General features: G+C 31.2%; 1 long non-coding RNA gene across 1 annotated transcript; it reads left to right on the top strand.

Moving 5' to 3' along the window:
- The first annotated feature begins 8,358 nt into the window (after nucleotides 1–8,358).
- On the top strand, nucleotides 8,359–11,089 carry LOC107961133 (uncharacterized). The gene is made up of 4 exons (XR_001701187.2): nucleotides 8,359–8,417; nucleotides 9,374–9,436; nucleotides 9,553–9,597; nucleotides 10,764–11,089. It is a non-coding gene; the product is annotated as an uncharacterized lncRNA (long non-coding RNA).
- Nucleotides 11,090–11,429: the final 340 nt, after the last annotated feature.

Consider the following 11,429-nt stretch of genomic DNA (forward strand, 5'->3'; position numbering starts at 1 on the left):
AGTTAAATGTTAGGTAATGGATATTGGGTTGGGTTGGATTGAATTTATATAATGTTTAATCAGTTTATTAAGTTTGGATATCCAAAATCGAAAGTCAATTGAATAAACTGCCTTAACCGAATAAACTAACAAAATAAATCAGCAATTGAATGAATGGAGCTATTTTAATTTATTCAATTCAATTAACTTTATTTATTCAGATTAATTGAAATCATGTTCACCTCTATTTTCATTACTTTTCTTATAGCACTCCAACAATTACTTTAAACAAACTCTTATAGTAATACCTATGTGGCAATCGAAGTAGTTGTACCCATACCACAAAATGCGATGAAAGAAGCTCTTTTGTGGGAAATGTCCTACTCCATGGTTGCACAACCAAATAGCTTCCAAAGAGCTGTCGTAATCATTATTAAGAGATAATTTTCTAGACAATAATCATTATCCAGTTCAACAATTTGAAAGTTTCTTTCTGGCTTCCGAAAGCCTGTATTCTTTCCATATACGACCTAAAACCAACAAATCGCCCAAGATAACAACAAATTGCTCCATACTTTATCAATCAAGTCGTGAACGCGCTGCGAAAATTGAGAGAGAGAGAGATTGAACTTTCGTCGCAATAGTCTTAATTTAGTGATTGATTTAATATAACTAGTTGTATTAAAATTTGAGATAAGAGGATGTTATAGAATAACAACTTAGTAAATAATGCATTTCATACTTTAAGAGTATAGCTGCTATAGATGAAAAGTTGTTATAAAGGTAAAAACAATGCATAAAAAACTTGTGCTACAACAAACTTACTTGTTATAATGAAATGTCATTATGAAGTGTAGTTGTTATAGAAAAGGTTGACTGTATACTTGAATTATCTAATGGCTGTTATAAAGAAGGTTGATTATATATGCTTGAATTTTCTAATGGCTACATTTTTCTATACTTAAAATTTATCATGTAATTATTTTTTTAAATTGTTATGGGGTTGTGATTTTGATATATATTATTCAATTATGTTTTGGGTATATAGAATATGTTTTGAGAAAGTATACTATTGAATTATATTTTTGTCTATGGAATATATTTTACATGCATTGGAGACATTATGGGTAATACGAATTTCATGATTTTGAATTTGCTCATGATATGTTACAACCCTTCCAATGGAGTTGTAACATGTATTTTGTACTTAGTAATTGCTTTCAATTGTACGACCTGTGTAGAAAGTGGTGTTTGATTTATTGTCGATGGGGTTAATTGTGATTTTTGTTTTGACTCACTGCTATTAGGGTTAGAGGTGAGTCAGAAAATTTGGACAGTGGCCTCATTTAAAAAAAAATTATATAGATCAATGCATAACATTTTTTTAATTCTTCTTCTACTTTACTAGTAAACTTTCTTTTAAAATAATTTTTCATTCATGTTAAACATTTAAAACAAATAAATCTAAACTTTAAACACATAAAAGTGTTTCCAAAATTAACATATAACTAATAATTTTCTTTTACAAAAATAAAAATTACTATTTTTTGATGTAATGAGAATATAATATATATATATTCAAACATAAGATTGAAGAGTGGTTAGGAAAACGAGCTAGTGCTCCATTTAACCATGTCAATATCACCCATCTACTCAATATCTATAGTGAAAGCCAGTAGGCGGAAATTCTTCCAAATCACTTGTGTATGATATGATTAATTATTGTGAAGTTATGATTTTTATAAAGCATTTCCTAACTGTCCTCCAAGCTAAGGTCCACCAAGATAAATTATCCAAAAGTTTGGTTCCAAGTATTGAAAAAGTACCATGAGAGATTTAAAAGTTTAAGAGAGAACTAGAAAAGAAATTGTTATAGATGCAACCATTCGAATATCATATTAGTTATTTCTTGTGTTTTTAAGATGATTGCGACAACTTGCTGAACTAAATCATGAATTTTGTTTCTTGAAAGAAAAAATTATAATTTAATGGTAGAATATTTTTAAAATATTTATAATATATTAATAGTTATAATTGAAAAATTATAAGTGATACAAAAGTTATGTGACTCGGTTTATTAGTCATGAATAGTCACTATTTAAAAGTGATGAGTTATGTCTTTTGTTACTAAAGTTATGTTGCTTAATTATTAAAAAATTACAATTATTCAAGTAATATGCAATGAATAATTGTGTTCATTCTTAATAGATGAGAGACATGAAAACTCCTATAAATAAAAGAAGAATTTTATTGGCACGATATACTAAAAAATACAATAACACACCAAAATATTAAGAAACATAAATTTCTTCATTCCCCTCCATCTTTTAGTATTCAAATATTGTTTTATAAAGAATTGCTCCATAAATTATTTATAAAAAAATTGATATTGTTATTATGTTCCGCTCAATGCTTAGTTGATTGTTTTCGTCAATATAAAATATAGGCATTGAACTTCATTGTAAACTCAAGGTCCATTTGTATGTAGCTCTTCTGCATATTAAAATATAGATAGTTATAAATAAAACTTTAAAGATAATGATATAATTATGCGCGTTGAAATATTTGTTAATTTTCTATAAATTTATTTTATTTCACGTATTAACACTTAAAAGAATAAATATATCACTTAATCAATCATGATTTGATCCAATTTTCTGCCAACTTTTTTAGTCCTAAAACATTTAAATTTGGTATCTAGATTGTTGAAAATAGATGAGAGTCTCAAAAAGTTTCAAGGTTGATAATGGAAGATTAGAAAATCTGAGCTTAGCCATTGTCCTTTTGACCATTCCGGTTGATGGGAATTAAGATAATCATTTAACCAGAGCAGATATTATGGCAGTAATTCCGTCATTCACTTTTGATTATTTTCACATAATTTGGCCCATAGGGTACATCATCAATAATTATTACTTGTGCCATTCAACAATATGGCAACAATTCTACAAGACAAATATATACTTTGAAATTTGTATCAAAAATAACAAATGAGGAGAGCAGCCATCCGTAAATGAGATACTACTATTACAAACTTACTTGAGCTTAATTTAAAAAAATTCGAACTCGATACGGTAGTTATCGAGTTGAGTTTGAACTTGAGTAGTTTAAGTTAATGGTCGAGCTGAATTTGAGCTTAATATTACTTGATTTGAGCAGCTCGCTAGTTTTATCAAGCTTTTCATATATTTTATATTATTAAATTACGTTATCAACATTAATATATATTGTTAACCTTAAGTTTAATTATTTAGTTGAGCTTGAGTTCAAGTTCGAACTTGAATACAAAAATTGGTAAACGAGTTTTATCGAGTTTGAGCTCAAGTAGCTCAAATTGTATCTCGAGTTAAGCTCGAACTTAAAAATAAATGTTAGATCGAAACTTGAACCAAATATTAGGGTCCAAATTTTGAATCGAGCTCGAACTTAACAGTATTCAGACTCGGATCGATTCAATTACAGACCTTAAATAAAATAATAATATCAAACATGTATCTGTATCCGAATTTGACATTGGAAGATATTTTGTTTAGACTGATTATTACTTATTAGCCTATTTTATTACTTAGTATTCTTTCTAAATCAAGAACATGGGTTAGCAAATATGAATTTTTAATTGCAATTAACTTTTTTTAATATGAGAATTTCTGCTAAGCGCAAAAGGTTTATTATAAAATGAGATTTGGTTTTATTTAAAAATAATGGGTTAGCAAAAATTCTTATATTCCATTAAAATTAAAAATATTATACATATATTTATATCATAACTATTGGTTCATAAAAAATTAATAAGTAATAATTATCTCTTTCCTCTTCCAATTAAAAATTCTTATATAATCTATGAAACAACATAAAAAATTCGTGCATCGCACAAGAAACGGTTTTTTGTGTAAGGGGCTCAAGAAATGGTAAAAAAAAAAAATCATATATTTATATCATAACTATTGGTTCATTTGCAGTTTAGTCCCTTCACCCTAAGAAAATTATGTGATACAGTCCTCTGCCTTTCAAATTATGATGCTTAGTCCTCTAATTTACACATACCTCACAATTTAATCCTTTTAATAATTAAAATATTAAAAGAAATTATTTTCATATCTATCATAAATAAAAATTAAATAAATACAAGTTAGACTATTTGAATTAAAAAATGCTTAGAAAACAAACATTAATATTGAAAAAGAAATAATAGACATCAATCTTAAAAGCTAAACTTGTACATTCATCTTAAATGCATTTTAATATTATTAAAGATCTTTGCTATTTGGATGGCTGGAAATAAGTGGATTGATGATCAAGTATCAATGATTTCTATAGTGCTAAGGAAATATATTCTGAGTTGGTAGACACAAAGTTAGAAGGTGAATTTCGAAATGAGAATTTTAGTAAGAGATTTGAACATGAAAGTTGTAGCTGCATGCCAAATTTTCGAAAAGTAAAAAGACGTATGACATAATTTAATTTATATTCATGGTATTATTTAGATTTGAATTAGTAGGAAATTAAAAAATATATATTGAACACAAGTTTTTCTCCATTTATTGAACTTCCCTATGTTGAAAATAAATATTGTACATAATGTTTATGACTTCTGAAGCTGATCCAAGATTTTGTCTAATGTAAAGATATAAATTAGAAAATAGAAATCAAGAGCTATTTCATGCATTCATGCATTGACCCACGGCTGTTTGATTAATTAATTCAATATTAATATTCTTAATAATTTATTTTTTAAAATATGTTTGATACTCTTAAGATAAAAATTATTTAATAAAAATAATTTGTAAAAAAATCTACTTATCACATGATATAAAATACGTTCAATTTATTTTATTTTTTACTTTTAGACTTTTAAATATTTTATATTTGCTCATCATTCTCTTCCTTGTTGACTAACTTTTTTTAAACATCCACTATCCATATTCAAATTGAACTCGAATTTCACATGCTTCTCAATACCATTTCTTTTTTACTTTTATGATATTTATATTTAACAATAAAATTTATTCCAAATTTTTCATATATATACTAAATCATTTAGAAATAAAAATAAAAATAAAATGATAAAAAGTAAGGATAATTTTTTTTTTAAAATTCATAATTTAAATTTTACATTTATCACATAGTCTAATTATATTTGATACTTAGTTTTAAGTAGATTACCGAACATATTTTATAATTTAAATTCAACATTAAATGTTTTTAACACTTAATTTTTTCAATTTAGAAAACATCACCTTGTTGAAAAATATGGAAATCATATATATAATAAGGATGATTACATGTTATTATTTTCTATCATAATAGGTTAGCTTAAATTAAAAGTGATCTAATCTGGCTAAAGTTTATTGAGCTTTAATTATTAAATAAAGTATGGGTCGAATATGTGTAGATATTCTAGTAACTAATTTCTAATTGATGATGGGCTGATTAGAAATTAAGCCTAATGTGCCAAAGTTATACATATTTGGGTTATATGGTTCCCAAATTACATAACAAGATAACTTTTCTAATATCTCATCTTTAGAAAAGAGAGAGCCAACTTCTCTAGATTAGTTGTATGCTAATTTGGAAAATCAAAACCCCAAAATCCATAGATTTCAAGAAATCGATGAATTCAGGTATGCTATCTAGTTTTGTTCTTGATTTATTCTTAATGATTTAAGTTTATATCAAATTTTGTTTTACGATTTCAACAAGTGGCATTTGAGCCTCATCATATCGAATCATTGGGAATTGATTAAATTTGCAACACCCCGAAGTTTTAAGAAATTAATTGTGAAAATTTATGGTAATTAGATTTTGTATCTGTGGTTATGTGCTCTGCTTCTATGTTTAAGGTTTGGAGTTCATGTCTCATCATTAAAAGTTTTGTTGTTTTGCAATCAACCTTAAATGTAACGCCCCAATTTTCAGGAATTCTGTGAATGTTGGCATAGCTTTAATTATGTTAGTGGGCCTTTAGAAGGCCCAAGCTTAAGATAGAACCCGGCAATTTTAGTTAATTTTTGTTCCATAAGAAAAAAGGGGGTGAAATTATGAAATAGAACCTATATGAAAATGTTTGAAAATGATATAGGCTAAATTGAAGTGGCCAAATAAATAGGAGTGCAAAATAGGAGGATTTGCATGACAAACCTCCCATTTTACATGAAGTGGCCAGCCATCATGTTGTTGTAGACAATATGAGCACTTGATATCCATAATTCATGGTACAAATTGATAATGGGTTAGGTAAATGTTCCATGATAATGGATTAGGTAAATATTCCATGATAATGGGTTAGGTAAATGTTCCATGATAATGAGTTAGGTAAATGTTCCATGATGGGCATTTCATGTCTTTTGTATTAAAGAATTAAATGGATGAAATATGAAATTTTATTAAAAGAAAAAGGGGTGAAAAGAACAAAGTTTTGTCCATCTTTGTTCATCATAGCCTAAAGTTAGAGAAGAGAAAGGAGGGGAGAAAGCTCTTGAATGTTCGGTCACTTGGGGAAGAAAATTGAAGGTAAGTTCATGGTAGTTTGCTTCTATCTTAATGTTCATGAGTTCTTCTTGATTCTACCTTAACTCTTGAAGCATATTTTGGTTTTTAGTTGTGTTGTGAGCATTTAGTCATGAATTAAAATGAAGGAAATGGTTGTTGTTTCATGTTCTTTTGATGAAAAATGGAAGATAGGTGAAGTTGAGCCAAACAAATGAGCATGCATGTGCCTTAGATGTTAAAGGGAAAAATCAGCTAACATGTTGTGCTTTAAAATGATGAAATGGAGATTATACTTAAGTAAAATTATAGATATGTGATGATTGATTGGTGATATACATGTTTAAATAACAAGCATGCAAGTTAGGTGTGAAAGAGTGATTTGGTAATAAATCTGCTTGGGACAGCAGCAGTAACGTGACTTTGGAAAATCACCATAAATTGTGGGAGATGAGTTAGAAGCTGCATAAATTCTGTAATTAAAGATTAATGAGTCTAGTTTCAAATGGAATAAACAAGAACATATTTTGAATGCTGTACAATGAGAAATTTTATTCGTAATGAAGAGTGGTCAGATTAGTCAAACAGTGAAACATGGGAAACTTTGAGAAAAATCTGGTATTGATTGGCTAAACCAAAAATTCTGAAAATTTTATGGATAGAAGATATATGAGTCTATTTTCAAGGAAAATTAACGGAACTTGACTTGGAGTTTTGTAGCTCCAGTTATAAATGATTTAGTGACTGTTGCTCAGGAAGACAGCTTGCAATGAAATTATGATTATGTGGTAAACATTGACAAAAATTTGTTAATGAGTTGCTTATTGTTTTCTTATAAGCTTACTATGATCTGTAGGTGTGGTTGGCCGAATATTGTAAGGGGTTAATACATAGTTTGTATTTGAATAGTTAGATTAACGTGTTAGTAATCCAATTGTAGGCAGTTCGTGTGTGGATTTCGTCAGCATATCGTCGCAAACAGGTGTGTAACTAACACCCTCTTTCTTAGTCTGGATCGGCAAAAGTCGAAAAGCCGAAATGCCGAAAACCGGTATTTTGTAGATTTGCGAGTGTGCGAATGCTCGTGAGGTAAATCAATTAATGTTTTTGGTAAACTGCAAAATTTGGATTGCAAAGTGCATGATTTCTGTGCCCTTGATATTTTTGGGCTTAATGGGCCAAAATTGGAATGATGGGCCAACGGGCCCAATTCGGTAAGAACACTCGGTACGTGATTCTATTAGTACGTGAAAAGTAGGAATATGCATGAAAAACCCTAAAATAGATAAATTACTGAAATACCTTTAAAAGTGGAAAATTTACAGTTTTACCCCTAGTAGATAAATTACCGAAATACCCCTAGGGTTAAATTGACCTAAATGCATGTTTGATTGTTGTTATTTACTGCATGCCATGTTGTTATTATCTGATGCATGGGATTGGGATATTGACGGAGGAAGTACTGAAAGTGGTTTGTCCACGTACTGGAGGCTTTGCCTCAATTTACTGTTAACTGAGCAGCAAGGCTGCAACTGTGGAGTGTTGGGCTGGGTGGGTTGAGCTATTCCCCACATGGAGTGTAGGGCTGGTACGGGTGGAGTGTAGTGGTTGGTGGGTTGAGTAGTCTCCCCAAATGGGCTTGCATATGTTATTGATGTTGCATGTATTTTGAAATGGGCCTATGGGCCATACTGTTATCTGAATAAGGGGCTAAGGCCCAGTTTATTGTAATCTGAAAAGGGCTCTGGTCCAGTACCACTGTTACCTGAATGGGCTTAGGCCCAATAGGCTTGAGCTGACTTGGAATTTGAATGGGTTTTCCTTACACACTGAGTTTCCTCAAACTTACCCCTTTTATTTTCATCCACGCAGGTAATCCCCAACCATAGTGGGCTTGGAGCTGTGAGGGAATTCGGAGTGGCCACCCGTTCTGAAAGTTTGACTTTCTTCTGGTGAACTGGACATCCTTTTTTTTACGTTTGATTATTTTTTATGGTGTTAATATGTGTTACTAAGATAAGTATTACTTATTTTAACTGTTGAAGTTGGAAAGCTTTAGGGCGCGTTTTCAAAAACAAAAATTGATTTCAAAATACCACGATGACAAGCAAAGCTTTCGCAATGAAAGTATTTTCCAAAATTAATCACTTTTCCTAAAAAAGACTTAATCAAATCGGTTTCCTAGAAATATACATGACGTTAAGGTGTGGAAATGGCGGTGTGCATGTCTAGGATTGGATCTGAAGGGAGCTTGGTACTTAAGCAGTCCGATGGACTCACCTCCTCTTTTTCGGTTTCCTACCTGGTGCACAGCTTCCATCCACTTTAACCTATAATCATCTTTTAAAACACTAAGTAAGTTTTTCTGGATCAACAATATAAAATGTTTTGAATGCTTCGATGTGGCATGTCGGATCCGACCATAACGTCTGGGCCGGGTTTGGGGTGCTACATTAAACACGCGTTGTCCGATTAAGTTCAATTCCGTGTGAAACTGTGACAAGAATGAGCCTGTTGATTCACAAGTTAAACATCTGTCTATATTCTATCTGGTTCCAAGTTCGAACCCCATCGTATGTGTTAGAAACTATTTTTTTTTAAAAATACCAAAAGGGGGATAGTGGTTAACTTAAAAACATTCTAAGAAATTCAATCGTCCTTTTTTCTTTTTCTAACTTTCTAGTTCTTTGTTTTCCATTCTTTCTTTTCTTTTATTTTTCTTTTTACTACAATTGATTCTTGTATGAATTGGGAAGTTTTCGTTGCTAGTGAGGTCGATATTGTGTAAGTTTCGTTGTAAGTTCTTTTCATTTTGTAACTTTCGTTGTGTTAACACTTTTCTGTCGAAATAGGATTTTGCTAGTTTACTTGAAGTTCTGTTAAACCCATGATTGCTTATTTGGTTTAGGTAAGGATATTGCAAGAGACGTTAATTCACTGTGTTAGTCTGATTTCTCCTGTTTCGTGTGAGGTGAGTGTGCGAATTGAATTGGGATTGTGTACAATCTTTCGACATAATTTTAGCTGTAGGTTGATTTTTGAAATATTGGAATTGATGGTGTAATTGGTTGTTGAATAATTGATTAGGTTCAAGGTAGTCTCCATGTTGTTTCCTCATCAAAATGAAATCAGGTGCGTACCAGAAATTTTAATTTCGCATGTTTCAGATCACCAGAAATGGTGGTTGTGACGCCACACGGCCAGGCACACGAATGTATGACTAGGCCGTGTGAGCCACACGGGCGTGTAGCAGGCCATGTGATCGACCATGTAACTCACTATTTGTTGATTTGGGGCCACACGGGTGTGTGCCTAGGCTGTGTGTGGTCATGATAGTGCTAGGTTCACACGGGCAACGGACACGGACGGGTGTCTGGGTCGTGTAACTCACGTTTTATGGAACGAGACCACGCAGGTAGGGACACGGGCGTGTGCCCAAGCTGTGTAACTCATTGTTTGGGGTATAAAAGCCATACGGGCAAGGACACAGGTGTGTACCCAGGCCATGTAAGGCACAAGCACAAGGACACGAGTGTGTGTCCAGGCCTGTAACTCACTGTTTATACTTTGGAACCACACAAGCAAGACACACGGGCGTATAACCAGGCCGTGTGGTGTGTGATGGGGCTCGAAGCCTGTTTTCAAGGGCGAAAATGTTACCTAACACTGATACTGGCTTATTTGATGTGTGAATGATAGGATTTGATGATATTAGAACTGTATAATACTCTGAGATTGACCTATGAATAACTTAGTTATAAGTACATTATAATGCTTATTCTGTTACTGAGCTATCTTATTGATTGTGAAATGAATTGAAATGAAGGAATACATGATACTGGTACTTGTGTTTTGCATTGGCATGGGTTGGGATATTGGGAAGGAGGAAGACATATGTTCTAAATTCGTGGCTATGCCACCTGGTGTATACATCTGATTCTAGCACTTGTCGCATACTGAATTAGTAGCTAAGCTGCGTTTCTGTAAAAGTGTCAACGAACACTTTGAGGTATGTAGGGTTGGTTAGGCATTGAATGTCCTTAATGGTGTGTTGGGATGGACGAAAACGGTATGTATCAGTGGGAATAAGAATATTCATCTAAATCTAATTGGTATCGTATATGAACTGAAATTGCATATACATACACAGGTAATTGGTCTGCTCTGAGTCTGAACTTAATTTACTCCTATAATGGATTGAATCTCTGAATTTGGGACTATGCTATAATGATTGTTAATTGAATATTTTATTTTACGCACTGAGTTCATAACTCATTCTGTTATTACTTGGATTTCAGGTGGTTCGCAAACTTGAACGGGTTGGTACCGCGAGAGCTCGGTCAAACTATTAACTTTCTATAAACTATTTCAGTAGGAGCATGGTTAAACTATAGTAGGATGATTGTAACAGATTATATACTTATCTAATATTTGGGTTGAACTTTACGTAAACTACGGTTTGGTATTATGGTGTCTTGCGTGATACTTGATTTTTGCATGTGACTCTCTAAGCTTGGGTTGGACGTCTAGGCCAGGTCTAGGGTGTTACAAAATTTCTATTCTTTTTTGAATGACTGGTTCATGAAATTTCATAGGTTTGATATTTTGATTATATATATGTTGATATTTAAGATTCATGTTAATATTATTTTGATTATATATATGTTGATATTTGAGATTCATGTTAATATGTTTGAGTATTGATTATTTATAAATTGAAGTTTTATGATTAAGGTAAATTATTAACTTCTTAATAAGGATTTTGGTTTTTTTTTTCTTCTAATTTTTATGATCGAAATATCAGAATTAATGTGTTAAAGAATGCTTTTGGTTGTCATCATTGATTTATATGGTAATCTCAAATTTTTGTTTAGGCATTGATGATGCATAAAAGAGTTATTTTTTTAACGGAAAAATAAATTCAAGGCAAGGTTTTGGTTAAGATTTTATTATGAAAACCACGA

Source organism: Gossypium hirsutum, chromosome A05 (genome assembly GCF_007990345.1).
Source record: "Gossypium hirsutum isolate 1008001.06 chromosome A05, Gossypium_hirsutum_v2.1, whole genome shotgun sequence".
NCBI lineage: Eukaryota > Viridiplantae > Streptophyta > Magnoliopsida > Malvales > Malvaceae > Gossypium > Gossypium hirsutum.